The sequence below is a fragment of the Apostichopus japonicus genome, chromosome 18, assembly GCF_037975245.1.
Source record: "Apostichopus japonicus isolate 1M-3 chromosome 18, ASM3797524v1, whole genome shotgun sequence".
NCBI classification, from domain to species: domain Eukaryota; kingdom Metazoa; phylum Echinodermata; class Holothuroidea; order Aspidochirotida; family Stichopodidae; genus Apostichopus; species Apostichopus japonicus.
In genome coordinates, this window is record NC_092578.1 from 2,584,938 (window position 1) to 2,603,858 (window position 18,921).

At 38.6% G+C, this 18,921-nt stretch overlaps 1 protein-coding gene and 1 pseudogene across 2 annotated transcripts in view; one reads left to right on the forward strand and one right to left on the reverse strand.

Annotated features, from left to right (window-relative positions):
• Window positions 1-18,921, reverse strand: part of LOC139958666 (26S proteasome regulatory subunit 8) — a 204,192-nt gene that overhangs the window by 155,990 nt on the left and 29,281 nt on the right. The gene's annotated exons all lie outside the window — the stretch shown is intronic.
• Window positions 2,288-18,921, forward strand: part of LOC139959146 (uncharacterized) — a 33,330-nt pseudogene continuing 16,696 nt past the window's right edge. The window contains exons 1-18 of the transcript XR_011789973.1: window positions 2,288-2,570; window positions 3,384-3,613; window positions 3,993-4,111; window positions 4,504-4,617; window positions 5,293-5,528; window positions 6,325-6,556; window positions 6,890-7,077; window positions 7,435-7,637; window positions 8,274-8,413; window positions 8,668-8,720; window positions 9,399-9,514; window positions 10,212-10,455; window positions 11,154-11,349; window positions 11,916-12,092; window positions 12,393-12,500; window positions 12,965-13,185; window positions 13,448-13,573; window positions 17,888-18,040. The product of XR_011789973.1 is annotated as an uncharacterized protein (transcript). The remainder of the gene's footprint in view (window positions 2,571-3,383; window positions 3,614-3,992; window positions 4,112-4,503; window positions 4,618-5,292; window positions 5,529-6,324; window positions 6,557-6,889; window positions 7,078-7,434; window positions 7,638-8,273; window positions 8,414-8,667; window positions 8,721-9,398; window positions 9,515-10,211; window positions 10,456-11,153; window positions 11,350-11,915; window positions 12,093-12,392; window positions 12,501-12,964; window positions 13,186-13,447; window positions 13,574-17,887; window positions 18,041-18,921) is intronic.

Sequence of the window (18,921 nt, forward strand, 5' to 3'; positions counted from 1 at the left end):
CCGTTGTACGGATGCCTGTACAAGCCATTTCGCAATACCATTTGAATTAAAAAAAATTTAATTTACTATGATTAAAATATCTCTAAGAGAGATGAATGGGATTTATAGTTGAACTTATTGTTAGTAATCCATTAGTCCACATAGATGCTGCCCTTTTAATTCTATGTGGCGGAGCTAGGGGTATTGGTCAGAGGGGGCGAGAATTGTCTGTAGGGGCGCTTTTTTAAGCGGAGCGCCACCACAGGTTGGCGCGGAGCGTACAGATTTTTTTTGAGTAAAGATACTGCCTTGATCACCGGAAATGACCCTTTCCGGGCCTTGCTAGTTTGCAGATAAACGAAGAATAAATAGCCTTTAGAGCATTTTGTCAGAAAATTACAGCAAGAAAATGTGACAAATGTCAATACTTAGATGAGGAGCGCAATAAAAAAGTCAATAATTGCGAATAAGTAAAAAGTCGAAAAAAGCTGAAAAGGGCGCCAGCAGTACATTTCAGTCCGTCGGGGCGGGGGGGGGGGGATGGCATTCGCCCCCTGACTATATGGACGCTCCGCCACTGGGCTGGAACATATAGTTGTTTTGCTAACACCAAGATAGAGCAGAAACAGTAATGTTTGTTGTACAGGGCAAGAAAAGCGAGGGAAAGGTAAGCGATGGAAAGGGGTAGTGAGGGAAGGGGAGAAGTGGGCAGGGCATTTTTCGTATGTATCGTTCATCTTTGAAGATATGGAGTTACACTATAATAGTCAGTCGATGAACTGCATTGTCCAAGGATTGACTCAGTTACACCAAAGCTCAAAGGACTAATAGTTGGCCTTGCTGTTGAATGAGGCGAATCGAACCCGAGAATCCTGCAATAAAAATATTTACACGGCTCGAATATGAACCACCAGAATAAACAGTGTTGTTTATCATTTAAATATATATCAACCAAGTTATAGAAAAAATACTTAGTCCAGAACAGAACTTGAAAAGGTTCACAACGTTTTGTAAACGCCGATTGAAAGGCTAACTAATCTATTTAAAACTTAACTTAACTTGGTGTAAACAAGGATGGCTGCAGGGTTATTCAAGGACGTTAGCAGCTTTTCTTTGTATTTCATTTTCCCTATTGGAATCAGTCTCGCACACTGGCGGTCGATGGACTATGGGTTTTTCTCTCTCTCTTTTTCTTTCCTTTGTGTTTCTTGCTGTAGTTTATAGATCAAAACAATATTACAAACTCAGCCGCGCATTTTTTATTCATGTGACGTAACCGATATTGGACCATACTTGATAGATATAGATAGATAGATTCATTAACATACATTTTCCCGTTTCCCGCCAGTTTGATTTTATTGCAATAAAGACACCGGCAAAATTTGAAAGCTAAAACCGGTTCTGTATACTATACTATTCTCACATTCAAAGGACCCTTAAGCTTTAGTGTCGACCCTTTCAATACATTTTATAGGTTCATTTTCTTCGTTTTCTTTATAATGCTGCTATAAAAACAAATTGCCGACCAAATGAAAACTCAAATTTAAAAAGTAAGATAAGTAAGTATAAGATCAGTAAAACTTTATTGATCCCAAAGGGAAATTCAGGCACTCGCTCATAAAACAATGAAACTGTTACAAAACTAGATGTGTATATTGTACAATGAGACAATAAGAATAATAAGAAAAAATCAATATATGAATAGATTCATTAACATACATTTTCCCGTTTCCCGCCAGTTTGATTTTGTTGCAATAAAGACACCGGTCAAATTTGAAAACTAAAACCGGTTCTGTATACTACTATTCTGTATAGTACTTCCACTATCAAGTGCCCATCCAAAAACTCGGAGTCCTGATTTATATTTGCATAATAAAAGAAGTGGCTTTCCTTTCTTAGGTTGTATTTTGCTATTATACATTACTGACAAACTTTACACCTTAACTTTCCGTTGAATCAAAATCACTCAATGGTTGACACGAATAATTAGGTTATTTTTTTTTCTTTCCATTCGGCGATCCTTAAAATCGTCTAATCATTCTGTATGCTTTACATTGAATTCCTCAGTCGGTTCAGTATCTTTGGACCCCTATTGATACATATATATATATATATATATATATATATATATATATATATATATATATATATATATATATATATATATATATATATATCACCGTGACTATAACACTGTAGATTATAATATACGTGGGGACTAGTATCAATAAAGAAGAATAACAAGTTTGAAGAAAACCAGTCATGCACCTACCGTATCGCACCAAACAATATAAAAATTCATCGGGACCAAATCTCCGTGACGATATTAGTAGCAAAGCATGCTGTGATAATCTTAATATAAAAAGGACTATCGGTTTTATATACCTTAGTATATATAGGGCAACATATTGTTTGTCACCATAATATACTGAATTACATATCAAAAGGAAAATTGTATCCGATCTGAACCGACTGCTTTTTATCAGTCATTATTTACTTTTATCTTGGAGTTAGATACTGCATACTTTCCAATCTAATGGACTTATAAACTAACAAATAGTTGGCAGGATTTCCTGGGTCGACAGTTGAAGGTAAAGATACAATGATATCAACAACAACGATCGCAAGTTTGTTTGAGATAAGTATCACTGATTAACCAACTATAGACAAATGCAATATTAAGCTAGGTCACCTCGTTAGGCCTCAGTTCATATGCTAACCCATTCCCTTACGTTCGTCTAAACTAAAGAATACATCGTCCGTCCCCCCCCCCCAATCCGGGTAGGGATATATAGTATAGCCTACATCCATATAGTAGCCGCTATAGCGAGTCTGTTCTCAGGCCCGTATGCTTTTTTATGGGGGTAGGGGTTGTGGGGATTTTGGGGGTTGTGGATTAGGGGGTGGGTGCACATAATTTGAACGCTTATACATTTTTTAAAATATAATATATATGATACTACCATAGTACATGGCTTAGTACTCGTGTTCACACTAAGTACCCCATATGCATGTACTCGCGTTTATGCACCATGCACAACATCTCTTTGTACTCCTCACCATGCATACTATATAACTTTGTTCTTAGCATTGTCCCATCAAATTGGTATACTTGCCTCTTCTTTGGATTAAGTTGCCAACATAAAAGTTATATTAGAATATTAATATAATTGTTAAATTGTATCAAATTTAAATTACCATAGAAAATTATCACGGATACTTGAGACTCTTAAAGTCTTTATATGATTCGGTTAAATTGATCTTACGCCCAACCTTTGTGTATACCTGCCGTCCTTTTTGTTGCTGTTGCTTACCTTTCTATTTCTTATTAATGTATTTATTAATTGATTCTACATATTGGTTATTGATTGTGCTGTACTTATGTATAAATCTTCATCAAATAGCAGCTGTGCAATGCTACGTTATACCAGAACTAGGGCTTCCACAGACAACCGCAGTAACATCAGGATGAAATCCGTGAACGGCGGTACAAGCAGGAATGTACCCATTTACAGAGAGGAATCCACTGAGAGCACCTCTCATGAGAGTACCGATGGTAGCTTAAATCGACATGAAGTGGATCCCGACAGGGACACTACCACAATCAGGGAGGTCATCGCTCTTTCTGACTTCGGTAGGTGTTCATCCCCCCCCCCCTCCCCCTTCCCGTTCTTATCCACCTCATGCGTTCTTAGTATATGCAATGAATCAGTCTGCCAATCTATATTAACATTTGTCGATTAAAAGTGGAATAATGTTGGTTGGATTAACGTAAATTAATCACACACAGAAAACCACATCAACTAAACGTTGAGGACTTGCTGGTAAAGGAGAATAGATGTAAGGAGTTAGTTCCCATTAGTTCAATACGCATGAGCAGTTTGTAAATGACTTTATAGTTGTAATAACCAACGCCCGCAGCCAAAGCCATATCATTCTTATGACATTAAACCTGCAGATATAAATTTATTAACATTCATTGCTTTCCTTCTCATATACATATATTTATGCAGTAAGGCTGAAGATTCTGTTAGAAAAGGGAATTCCGATAAATGATAATTTATTCTACGCAATAGCTCAGGGATCTCTTAACGCAGTCAGGATCATATGCTCATTCCTGAGAGTTCATAAGGTAGGTATCTCCACCATCCTAACTTTCCATGTTAACCCTTTTATCCGCTGAAATATTGACCAACTTTCGTCTAATCCGTTCCAGGTTTTGGTGATCATTGAAGTTAAACGTTTGGTTTAAACTATACTCCACAGCACCTCTAGTATTTCGTTTCGCTCCTCAAATATAGTAATCAACTGGTAATTAACCTTGCTGAGGAATGACAATGACCTCTGACCGGACTGTCCATTGCTATAATGCTAACTGAGTGAGTGACGTCATGAATCACTTCGTCAATGAGGAATCCCTTATCATGTGATTGAAAATATTAGTATACTTAGAGCTTACATGTAACCCGCAGACTGCAGAATACTTGCCGTGTACAGAGTGAATAACGTTATTCTCATTTTTAGGGAGAAGTTCAACTCCATGAAGTAGTTAACGGGACACCAGGCGGTATCGAGTACCTACCGACAGCTACTCCATTACAAATTGCTGCCAAACGAAACGATCTAGAGATCGTTAATGTAAGGTTTTCATCATCATCATCATCATCATCATCATCATCATCATCATCATCATCATCATCATCATCATCATCATCATCATCATCATCATCATCATCATCATCATCATCATCATCATCATCATCATCATCATCATCATCATCATCATCATCATCATCATCAACATCACCATCACCATCATCAACATCACTCCATACCTATCTCATCACATGTATATACATAAATACAAAATTAACATAAGCCAACATTTTTAACTGCAAAATTCAAAGAAAATTAACAGGCTGTAAATTTACAGGTAGTGAATTTGATAAAGTCCATCAGAAACACTTACACAGTAGGGCAATTTAAAGCAGTATAAGGGAGCTTAATATATGTTTGGACGGAGGGGAGGGGAAGAGGGAGGGGGCAAAGAAACAGACCGATGCTCAGTGGTGTCCAAATTGCCATCAGCCATACAATAATGATAGGGTCACGCTCCGCTACGCCGCCCCCTAGATACGTAGGAATGGAGATGGGGGGGGGGCAGAGACGGCTCACGTAAACTTACAGTCAATATGTATGTCTGGTTGATCTTCAGTCTACTCGCTGAAATTTATTGAGACAAGACAAGTACTTATATTATATTTTAAGAGACACTATTAATTTATTCTGAATGAATGTTATATCCCATGACAGGTTTTAATTCGACATGGAGCAGTTATGCCAAGCCTGGACAAGTGCTTGGATCAAGCAGGAAGTGACATCATCGTCCGCAGCCTTGCTTTTCTATTGTATATGAGGGCAGTCTGTAGTCCTGCATTGTTAATTGCAAAAGAAACAAATCCAGTTGGGAGGGCTCTGAGACTCGCCATCAATCTGAAAGATAATAACTTCATTAATGAAACAAACGAATGGTTTGTTGATAATCAAAGGCAAGTCAACTAAATATTAATAAGTCCTGTGTATTCCCCATTATTTCTCATCTACCACGTAACTTAATGTATTTTAAGACATGTAATCTGGCAAAAGGGGGAAATGAATAACGAATTGATATGAATTGATTGTTCACTTTTAGTATACTAGTAATTCGTGAAATGTTTACTGATTCAGCCTTTGATATAAGAGCACCTCAATGTAAAACTATTTTTTTTTTGTAGCAGCCTCTCTTGCTTTTCGTAAATATGTCTTAGTTATTTCATGCTGACAGGATGGAGTAAAACATTAAGTAGCAGCATATCAGAATAATCAGTTAGCAGATATTTGGACCGCATTGAAAACATGGATTCTTAACTTGATTTCCATATGGGAATTAGGTAATCTTTGCAATCAATCATGTATTAATATTACCTTTTTGAAATGTCAGAAATGGAATGTACTGTGTTTGGGACCACGTGACACTATGCTTCCTCTCGAAATAGGTAGAAAAGAGGCAAATTTGTTGGCGTGGTGAAAGTGGGTAACCATGGACTCAACCAAACGAGCAATGCCTTGCATTTGCGAGAAACTGCCCAACGTAAACAGTGCGCATCCTTTACACCTTGATCTTAAATCTCAAATATTTAGGGATATTTTCCCTTTTTCTCTTAACTCACATGGATGGGCCAGAGGGGAAGACCGGGGAGGGGAAGGGGGGGGAGGACTGACTCCTTGTAGGGTAGCTATGTGTCCTGACCAGGTTATGACTCCATATATCGTTACTGCTTCATTCGGTTCTTCCCTTCTGAACAGCTTCAAGGACAGTTTGAATGACATACGTCAGACATTGGAAGGGTTCCTCTGTGATATGTTGAACCACTGCAAGAACCGATTTGAAGTAGACACCATACTGGAGATTCAGGCCAACCACAGATTTGAAGAAGCGTCTGACTCGGACGGTATTCTACCAAAGATGTTAAATACCTGGGAAGACTCTGTACTGCCACCGGGAGTAGAACAGGCCATTACACTCAACTTTAAACAGGTATGATACTAGGCTCGTAGCCAAGCTGGGGCACATGCGGACCGTGCCACACATCCCCTCCCTCATGCAGACTACCCCCCCCCCAATCCGAGTTACAATCAAGTGAACGAAACTACACAAGTTATACAGAACACAACTATTGTGAACTCTCATTAACTTGTTGGTGCCCCTATTTAAACTGTTGCTGCCCCTCAAACTCAGAATCCCTAGCAACGGGTCTGTTAGATGATATACCTTTTTATATCTTTTTGGTAATTTATATTGAGGCATAGTCCGAATTATTAATTCAGAAATGCCAGACAATTGACCTGCTGTTTTATTTCGTCTTTTCAGTATGTCTCACATCCGTATGTACAGATGGTGCTAATGGAAGGGGCATTCGCAGGCCCTGTCAGTTGGGAGAAAACGTCCTCATTTCGCTTTGCATTAATGTCGATCTTTCTTGTTATAATCAGTCCGCTCCTCTGCTTATCTTATGCACTATTTCCATTTACGACCTTAGTGCGACTAATGCAAACTCCGTAAGTATATCATAAATAAGTTGCTATAATTCCTTTATAACAAACTTGAAATTGGTCCTCGAGCCAAGAATCACCGATTGGCTATATTCTTAAATAAATTTATGTAGATTTAGAGAGAGATGGTGTCGGGAAGGCGGGGGATGGGGCAGGGGGGGGGCGTTGTTTTAGATATGCTCTCAGCATATTCCAACGTATAGTTACCTACCATTGTCCGGCCATCTACGCTGGGGCAAAAGAAACCGCATCGTCGTATGGTTAGACACATAGTGCAAATTTTAGTATCCATCTATCTATCCATCCATTCACTTTCCTTCTTAGTTTAGAAAAGTAAGATCGTGTGTTTTTACTCACCTTCAGCTACGTTCGAGTTCTCAACACCTTCTCATCGCATCTGTTCTTCTTGTTATTCCTGGTAATGTCGGCTATTAATATGTCATATTTGCCTGCCGACTGTCCAGACGACCTCAAAGTCATCTCGGGAAATGTAACTTGTGTTCTTGTAGAACATCAATTCTGGTCCATTGGGGTAAGGATGCTGATTATGGCCCTCATTATCGTAGGTGAGCAAAAATAATTAATTACGTTAACAAGATATATTAGAATAAATAAGTCCTTCTTAGTAATTGTTTCTTACTAACCGTCAGGAGTGACAGGGTCGGGTTTCATGGGGAACGGAAGGTGTGGGGGGGGGGGGCACGTGAAGATTTTTACTTTCGTGAATACGTCAAAATGTGTACCTTTTCACAAATACAAATGCCCCATTTTTAAAATGAAAAGTTCCAATTTTGTTATACAAATATTTCGCTTTTTGTTAAGATATGAATGAAAAAAGTTGCTTAAAGATTGCCATTTGTTGAGAAAATTACCAAAAAAAATAGGACATAGTACCGTTTTACAAAACACAAGAAACGCATTAAAAGACCAGTTTGTGTTACAGAATGCACAGAGGGTCAATCTTGTCGGGAGGTTTTAATGTTATCTTATAATGTTTTGCATCGAAGTCACATAATAAAACTGTATATGCTATAGACTTATAGTTACCTCGTGAGACATATACCTCGTGAGAGGCTATACCGTAATTTTTAGACCTCATCTCCGTGTCCCCGCCCCCCCCCCCTCCTACGCCACGCCTCGCGTTAAAAAACACTAGCTATATATATATATATATATATATATACGATATTGACTTTTGACAGGTGAAGCTATGTGGCTTGTCTATGGACTATACAGGATGGGGTTACGTATGTTTTCCAGACAACTTTGGAACTGGATCAACGCGATCCAGACTGTGTTCTTCCTCATATCCCTTAGTGCTTACGCCATAGCAATGATTCAGGTAAGGCATTTAATGTGTTGTCTGTAGGTCACGTGATAAACATACGGGGTATGTTGTTGATATTTGGTACTAGTTGTTGACTTCAATGACAGAGAGAGTTGAGTTAAAACAAGAGTACATGCAAAGGGGATAAAATATCGTACTTGGAATATCTATATCTATATATATTTATCTATCTATATATATATATATATATATATATATATATATATATATATATATATATTTCTAGCTTTCTTTTTCTTCTTTTATAGTTAGGGAAAGAAAAAGGCACTGTGTATGTTTATAACTCAACAGCCAGCGAAATGTAAGTATATTTCCACCTACCATTGTCGTATCCATCATGATATTATACAGTAAAATCAGGCACAATTCAGCATGCGATATAAGAAAGAGATACATACCATGGAACAAGTTTCAATTATTCGGAGAGGTCTTATACAATCAGTAAGTTTTCTCATTAGAGAGAGAGAGAGAGGGAAAGGGGTTGGTGGGGGGGGGGGGGTGGAGATAGTAGGAAAAGAGAGAGAGAGAACGACGGGGAATGGAGATGATTAAGGAAAATTTCTCAGGTTTACAAACCATAAAGATCATGTTTCTCCCTGCAATGAGCTGAAAATGTAAGAGAAAATAATATGAACTATCCAACAATCTATCAAGACAGAAGACCAACCCCCGACGCCCCCACCAAACCCTCCACTTGACCCCCTCTCCCCCACCCCCCTCTCCATCAATCATCAATTGACAGTCATCGACGGTGACAGTGAGATGTTTTGAACTTAGAATATCATGACTTTGAAGTTATCGTTTGAAAATCTTTTCTTTTGGTTACCATCATGATCACAAGGTTATAAAGCCCCTAATACCAGGGAACTGTAGTTGAGAGCGGTGGATCAAATTGTTTGGTTTCCGTGCCCAAGCTCTAAATTTTGAGTAACTTTCCTTAACAACTTATCTGTTATACTGCTTTTGTTTATAATTTTAGGGGAAGACTAACTATCCCACCAAGATTTCTCAGCAGTGAAAAACATCTCTTTGAAACATCGAGAGCACACTGGGCCCTATTGGATTCCGTTCTTGTTGCGGAACTAGCATTTGCAAGTAAGTATAGAACTGAGGAAAAAAAGCTGCAGAATTAGACTTCTCGACATTACATGGTGCGATATCATAGAAATAATGCTCTTAAAATTTTAGGACTTAGGAAATGAGTTCCTTGGAGATGCAGTGACGGTTCTGTCGTTGCAATTTCTCAGGGATCAAAAATACATGTCCGAAAGAAAGATTACTCTAAAATGTAATCGCCTTAACAGTTCTTGTCTTCATTTTCTTTGTTTGCTTTCTAAGCAGGCAGTGATAGGAAATACTCAAATACCGCCCTCAGTATGAATAGATGGGGGTATTACATTTCGTTAAAGGAACACTTGGTCAAAAATAATTTTGAAATGTCTCAAACAGCAGCTAAATCAGTCAGTACTATCAGTGTTGTGTCAGTGGCAGCCACATCTATTGAAGCGACTGATCTACCTAGTTTAGTCCGGAAGCTTAAGTAGGCCCTCTAGGAGTCATTGAACATCGTGCAGCTATTCAGTAACAACACGATAATCGATTTGAAAAAGAAGGGAAAAAACTTTTGTTTACAAAACAATAAAATGTTTAAAAGGTATATGGTAAGCGTGCTGAAGCTGATAGTGGAAAATGTAAAGATATGAATTAATAAGATAACCTAGTATAAAAAAGTGAATAACCATTATTAAAAAGGTTTTGAAGACTCTCTTATTGATTCTCTCATTCATAATAGTCGGCAACATTTTGACTGTGCTGCGCTTACTGTACACCTTAATCCTCGTCGATTTTTTCGGTCCATTGGTCATCTCGATGTTTCGTATGTTGCAGACGGTTGGGCGGTTTTTAATCGTCTCGGTGCTGATTATAGTATCTTTCGCTTTAGGGCTCACTCAGCTATTTGCTCCATACCAAACTCTGATGCCTTGTGAGAGTATGGACGAGGAGCAGTTATGTGGTCAAACAGACATGTTCGACAGGTATCAAAATATAACCATTTTAACCATTTTAAGACAGGAAAAAGTGATCATAGGGTTATTAAGTTATTACGAAATATAACAGAACGATGATTTCCTAAAATATGAATTTGATTAAACCCTGTCTTTTTTGGCGTATATAGATGCTCCAGCCTCCCTTGTGAATACCTCAAAATGGTTCCATACAAATAGGACATACATGAGGACTGGGTTGACAGTTAGTCCTATAACAAACCATTAACAATTTAGTGCCAAATGTATTAGGGCAAGGCGAGAACTGTTAGCCAAGTACCCCCTCTCTCATCCGGATCGGCTGTGCTTAAATTTTGGGATTATGATATTCCTGACATATACTAACTGATATGCAACTATAGAATTTGTTCAAATTATGCAAGAAATTCACAATAATTGCCATCGCTGTGCAAACTATAGTACTGCACTACAAATCCTCATATATTTGTCTACAATGAGGTATGAATTATCTAATAAACTACTGTACCTCTCGGGGTCTATGAATATTTCAAACTAAAGTGTACAGGGGGGGGGGGGTTGAGTGATGCGAGTGGGGTAAAAAAAAGTATACTTTTCAAAATACAGGCGATTTTCGCTTATTTTACCATATTTCGATACGGAAGCAAACTTGATGACCTTAACCGATATTACAACAATTTTTTTATTTTTTTTATAATTTTCTTTTACAGCTTTCGCTCATCTCTGATGACTCTCTTTTGGTCAGTATTTGGTGATTTTGCTATCACGCGGTTGACCCTACCACATAACCTGAGATTGATCAGCTACAGTGGACACCTTATGCACGCAGTATTCGTCGTAATGATGACAATAGTTGTACTGAACATGCTGATAGCAACCATTCTTAATGTGTATGAGAGCATACAGGTAGGTATACAGACAATTACATATCTAACGTGTTCCGGAGACCATTTTAACTTCCAGATCATTGTTACTTATGTTCCAGACTGTAGTGGATCTAATACCTCCAGACACGGCCACAAATGACGAGAGGGGAAGGGGGGGGGGGGCAAAGAGATCAGGCACCGTAGCCCTGGGTTTAAAAGAGGGTCCGAGGAACATAGGATAATGAACAATGTATTGTCATTTTCGTAAGAAAAGTTCAAAACCCTGGGGACAAAATTGAAAGTGAAAATAAGATTTAAAGTAGGGGTTGGGTTTAGGGTGGGATAGGATGGGTAAGCAAGGGTTGGTGGAGGGGTGTTGGAGAGTGATTGTATCTATAGATACGGTGACGGACCCGCTTATAAGTACCTATCTCATGAATGATGAGTAAAACGGAAACAAGATGCTATGTTGTTAGGGGTGCGGGGGGGGGGGGGAGGGTAGTCTACTCTTGAAGTAGTTTCACATCGTAATTTACGTCACTAAATTTATTCAAATGATCTTTCAGCTTTAGATATTTTGTTTGTTTATTTTGCCTGCTGTTGTAGGGTAATATCGACCAGGAATGGAAATTTGCTCGCACAAAGATGCTTGAGGAATTCCTTGGCCGGAGAGGAAACCTACCAGCGCCCTATAATCTACTTCCGTCAGTTCGGTTTCTATGGAAATGTCTCAGATTCTGTTGTAATTTCACCAATAAAAAGATCAGAAAGACCAAATTCAAGGTAAACTGATGTATCTCTGCTGATTTTAGTCGTTTTTATTTGTCAAACTTGTCAGTTTTTTAAAAATCCTACGATTGTCTTTTGCAATTTTCTTGGACCCAAAAAGTTGCTTCAAATATTTTTTGTTCAAAACGAGGTAGACGCTTCGATTTCGGTATCTACCGATATTGATTTCCGAGAGTGGCTTCATTGAGCAAAAAACCCTATCATATTTATTCCATAAAGTACATTAATAGTAATGTCATTTCATCTTTTATCATTAATTTATATTACTAATTTCAATACATTTCCCGGCTTCAGTTCCTTGAATCAGCTGATTCATTCGGCGAGTATGAGTGGTCACGTCGTTATCACGAGCCTTTGAATGAAAGCGATGCCAGGCAGATAAACTACAAAGGCAAACACAAGGTATGATTGAATGGCGTGTTTTCCCTTGCCAGATGTTTGAAACCTTTCTGTTTCCTTTTAGAATTATCGCACACTGTTGTAGACGTCATCTGCCACACTCATGCACTTGAAGGTGACCTTAATATTGACATGGTATATTTTTCGAATGTTGTTGCTAGTCTTTATCAAGTTTTTTTGTCCGTTGACACAATCAATTTATGAGTAACACTGGACTAAATCAAACAAACGACTTTTTAAAGTCTAGCAAGATACTTTGTTAAGTCTAAACCTATATGCACGATCAGGCTGCATAGCTTACATGGAACTGTGCAGCTTCACACAGGCATGCGCATAGCACGGAGTTGCTATACTACGTAACTATGTTTGTTCGATGTCACGACATGGAGAGAACTTTGTCAACATCTAGAAATGCTTGAACAGAGGCTGACGTCATGCACAACAACCTTTCTTTGGCTTATCACCAGATTGTTAAAGCAGTTGTAGGAAGGTACATGAACAACATTTTCCCTGCCATAGATTGCACAATGGAGCATGTCGAGGGAATAGAACAGCTCCCAAGCCGTCACGTGACCGCACGAAGAAGCAGTACCGTCTACAACGAGCACAGATACCGACAAGGATCAGCTAAAAGACAGCAAATGGTTGCTGAGGCTGAAAGTGTTGAATCCATTCAAGCTTCATTTTGGTAATAACTTTGCATATCACCATATAATTTCATACAAGGGAAGGTTGGACGGGAGGGTGGTGAGGGTGGAGTGGGGGGTGGGGTGGGGTGGGAAAGATGAGGAGGGGTAATACAACCAATGTGTTACTAGTATGCGTTTCACAAACTCTTACATGGATGAACCGTACAAAGAGAACCCTGTCTGTAAGATCTTTTTTTTTTTCTTCCATTGGGGTTCAGGAGAATTAGTTTCATAATGAATATGCATTACCTCCAATTGCAGCTTCCGACCAATCAGGGAAGACGAAGAAATGTCCTTTTCATCCTCTCTCCCTGCATTCTCCATGATTGATGATACTGTTTCACAAGAATCAGCCCAACCAGGACGTTCTCATGTCGCGGTTTCAAGGTAGGTCAACAATTAATTTAAAGCTTTTTCGATACCCGATACTTAATATTTAAAATTGAAACCATCGATATTACTTGCATATTTACAGAGAGATAAAACGATAAATAAATGCCCTTGACACTCTATGATAAGACAATGTTTCGGAATAATTAGTTGTTCTTTTGGTAAGTGTCGATAAGTAACAGAACTGTGAAAACAGTTAATAGTGTGGAGTCATCTTGTGGGTGTCTTCAAATAAAATTTCAAAAGGATATTAATTATGAAGTGACTATGAATTATTCAAATGTAAAAGTTGATTCCCAGAGAACTTAATTTATATTCATATGTCTCTTTTGCTGTTTGTCTTTTCTACATCGAGAGAAAAATCTCTCTAACAGATTAAATCTTTTTGTATACACGTTTGATTTGCAATGGTAAACAACAATAAAGAAAATCCATCGTATTCTTGTTATTATTGATTTATTTTGGTTTGTTTGTGATAGATATGACTATATGATTAATATTTATTAACTAGTTTTTATTTGTCTTTCAGTAACCATTCCAAGAAAAGACGAATAACTTCCATCAGCCTTGTTTAGCACGAGTACATGAATGGGTATTCAACCTTATTTGCATACATGTAACCCTACGTCATTATCTCATACCTGCAAAATAGTCAACATATTTCAATCAAAACTATAAACTGTATGAATTACTGCTGAAGCGCAGAGCGTATGCATGTCTATTCTATAGTGCAGGATATAAGCATGTCTATCCTATAGTGCAGGTTATACGCATGTCTATCCTATAGTGCAGGTTATACGCATGTCTATCCTATAGTGCAGGTTATACGCATGTCTATCCTATAGTGTAGGTTGTACGCATGTCTATCCTATAGTGCAGGATGTACGCATGTCTATCTTATAGTGCAGGATGTAAGCATGTCTATCCTAAAGTGCAGGATGTACGCATGTCTATCCTATAGTGCAGGATATACGCATATCTATCCTATAGTGCAGGTTGTACGCATGTCTATCCTATAGTGCAGGATGTACGCATGTCTATCCTATAGTGCAGGTTGTACGCATGCCTATCCTATAGTGCAGGATGTACGCATGTCTATCCTATAGTGTAGGATATAAGCATGTCTATCCTATAGTGCAGGTTGTACGCATGGCTATCCTATAGTGCAGGTTGTACGCATGGCTATCCTATAGTGCAGGATGTACGCATGTCTATCCTATATATTACAGGATGTATGCATGTCTATCCTATAGTGCAGGTTGTACGCATGGCTATCCTATATATTACAGATTTTAAAGTAGGCTGAAATCTATTGTCGAGGCTTTTCAAAATATGCTTATACATGTATACTTTTATATTTATATAAATACCTAGGCTTAGCTTATATATACTTTAAGAAGTATACTTTTATTGATACGGTTACATTAGTCTTACAATTAAGCTAACACGAAGGCTTCCCAAAACGGCTCCCGAAAAACAGGAGACGGCCCCCGAAAAACGGGTGCCTGTGGCTCCCAGAAGGGCATTCCAAACATAACGATGACATCATATCATCTAGTCGCGTTACAACTCGTTTTGCTTCAATCTCTTTCAACTAGTACCTTGGTTCCAATGTATGGTATCTTCTAGATATACATCTAACACTCCCGATAAGCGCTTTTGTTTAGTGCCGCTTGACCGTTACGTAAGTTGTTTGGGTCAGTTCACGCAGGAAAGTACATTCTGGATATTAATTAGTGCATTGGCAGGTCTTGCAACTATTGCTGGTTGGGTACTATATGACTTCTGTTACAAACGGGAGCGCTAGGATGATAGCGTGTACCTGTATGTACATTCCCTTCTGCAGTTTGTGTACCATGTAAATGTGGAACTAATGTATACTGTCTTGGAATATCCAAATTGGAAAAAGGTTGTGGGATTCGATAAGACTCCCAAACAGATCAAACGCAAAGCTCCCGAAACGGCCCCGAAAAACAGGAAACATGTATATGTGTAATTAATTTATTAGTTAGTTAATTAAATTCCTTACTACATGTATATTACAGAGAGAGTATTATAAATAGCACCCATACTTGAGTCCTAACAATGGTAAACAAGTCTATCCTTACGTACAGGATGTACGCATGTCTATCCTAATTTCAAATGCAACAGACGCTCAGCAGGTATTCGAGAAAAGAGCGCATATAGATGGAAAGTGAGCAAACGTTGGATGATTTGAAAGAAAACAGCTGCTTTAATATTACGAATTTCTCTTGACAACTTTCATTTCTGCTGTTATAGATCATGGCATTAAACATTCATTTTTATTAAGCACCAACCCTTCCCCGTTCCCTCCTCCCCTTCCCTTCCCATTCCATCTGTCTTGCTGCATCTCCTCAATTCTGAGTTAAATATGATGCACGAATCGTTTAGGCTAAGTGAAATGCTTTTCTTTGATGAGGGGGGGGGTGGGGGTAGGGGATGCTACTTACGTAACGAAGGTTAATTAAAGTTAACTTTGACCGAAAATACCCAGATTCGCCTTTAAGAAAATGTGGTCATTTGCACTTTAATTGCACTTTCTTAAAATTAACTTACGTGGGGTGGATATTTCTTACCCGTTTACCTTGTATACTCAGGACCATACATGACCATATGTGTATATATCGTATATAGTACATCATTTATACAATCACCCATAATCTCTTCCTTGCAATAATTACTTACCGTTATGTAAGCCTATTCTTGGTACACATAGTTTGAAATGTCTGTCATATATCATAGTTCATGTCATTATATTCATAAGCCTGTATTTTTTATACTTTTTGAAAATAAAATATATGTACAGTCAGTATCGGGCTGTGATTGGACGTTACCAAATGCATATCGATCATTTGCGTTTTTGTTTTGTTATATTTTTGCAATGCTAAGCATATTCTACTCCATTCTTCCTATAAATGCAGTCACAGTACCAGTATCTTTGCCTCACGTGATCATCGCACGTTTTATAAACCAAATTGTGTTCCAGCTCGGGGACCCGGAGCTCATTTATAGGTCAACAATCGTATCGGCCAAGACAATCTCTTGTATAGCTGCTTGTTTTTGTAATTTGATTACAGGGATCACTTTGATTTCTCATAGTTTATTACCATGCAGTGGCCACCATTATGATGAAAGCCAATGGGTATAGAAAATAACGTACATGTGTAGAAGGATATTATTATTAAAGTGTTATTAACGTGTAATGCGTAGACAAAATTTGGAATACAACATCCGAGCGCATCCTCAGTGCGCGGACAAGGAATCTGACGTCATAGGAATGGGTAGTCGACCTATGACCTCATGTCATGCAATAGGCTGCTGGAATAAGAACCAATTGAGATGACTATATGTAGGTACATCAAGTCACAGTGCAAATGATCACAGACGCGTAAATGTACCCAGTCCAGCAAAAAGAGAGAAAAACGGATCGAAATACGAACAATTAAATAATCCAAAATATCTTCAAGTGTACTAACACTTTTGGACTCATGTTGACCATTTCAGTATATCTAGCACGTATATCGTCACTATATTGTTTACGGTGGGAAGTTGCTAGCACAAAACTGGAACAATGGAACATTTGAATACTAATGGAACACATTGTTGCAGGGACACCGATCCCCTCCCCACCCCCACCCAGTGTCCGGGCCATGTGCGGCCCCAGAGTTTAGCATTCTTAATGTACTTTCTGAAATGTACCTTCCTGTCTATTATGAGCAACCAGCAGACTATTTGCGGACATTCAGCATGCAGTGTACAGTTTTAGCCACTTGAAAATATATCTATGCTGTAAACTATATGAAAAGTAGATTAGTAAAATGCATTTTAAACTTTGACCATGAGTGACACATTAGTGACCTTCTGGCTTGTTTTGGGCAACATTGGTTATCTTACATAACATTCCATTTACTGAGCAGATTGTGATTAATTTCTCAAGTCCCAAGTCAAGTGCGGACAGTTGCCTTGAAAGAACAGTCATTAACTTCGAAAGTATCCACTTGAATAAGAATTCAGGTTATAGCTAGGCTCCAAGTGGTAGTAAACTACTGGTAGTTAGCCTTGTTGGTTATTATAAAAGGTTGGTTGAAGAATTGTTAACCAAATACCTTGTCTATTTGGTTGTGATATCTTTCTGTACACTGACAACAAAACGGATTGATTTATTTGGACTATACTGTTGTAATTCTATCACAAAATAAAGGAGAAAAGTTAGCAATGTATAATTTAAATCACTATTTGACCAAACATTAACATCTTTTCATGACGTCATTATAAGGTTTTGTGATAAAGTAATCATGATGGCGGGCAATTCTTCGCACATTCATTTCAAAGGAAACCGGTGTAGTTCTAAGAAGAGGGACAACGAAGAAGATAAATTTGTTTTCTTTACACCAGTTAGTGAGAAGATCAGTATCAAAGAAAGCATCTTACAACTCGATCATGGTAAGTTTAAACGGAATCTGCTAGGAGGGCGGGTAGTTAATGAGGGTGGGGGTGGGGGAGAGTGGCCTGTGGTAAGGTTGGGAATTATAATATATATATATATATATATATATATATACATATATATATATAGATATATATATATATATATCAGGGTTCTGCCGCTGCCGGTCGGCGCCGGTCGGGCCCGACCAGCACGCTGAATTACCGACCGCCACAATCTGCCTGAGTGACTTTTCCGACCGGCACTTATTTTCGATAGGAACTCCAAAAAACAGCTCCATAGCCGGAGGGTCGAACGTACAGTAACACTGCAGTAATAAACGCTGTTCGAAGGTTCACTGCATGATATCGCGCAGTTGATCGGAGTTATTCACTAGTTTACTGTTTACAGGTGCGTATCCAGGGGGGGCGTTGGGGGCGCGCGCCCCCCGGGTAAGAAAAAGAGGAGAGAAAAAAAAGAGAAGAAAAAAGGAAAAAAGAGGGGAAAAAAGAGGAGGAGGAGAGGAAGGAAGGGAAAAGAAAAAGAAGAAAAAGAGAAAAAGGAGAAAAGGAGGGAGTAGAAGATAAACGCGAAGACACCGGGAAGAGAAAGAGGAACAGTGACATCATTACAGCGCTGAAGGGTAGCCAGTGACGGATCAATGATTTCGTAAAAGTGTGACTCACCCTACCCCTTACACCGACAACTCCATTTTTTGACGTTTCCATTTTCCTCTCTCACTAATGATCTATATATGTACTATATATGGTCTATCATAACGCGTGTGTAGAATTGTGCTATGAAACCAACTGTGGCTGGTCTCGAACTCGACCGTGTCGTCGGGGAACATGACGCATTTTGGGATGGGGGCGACCGCCTGCCCCCCCCCCATTCAGCA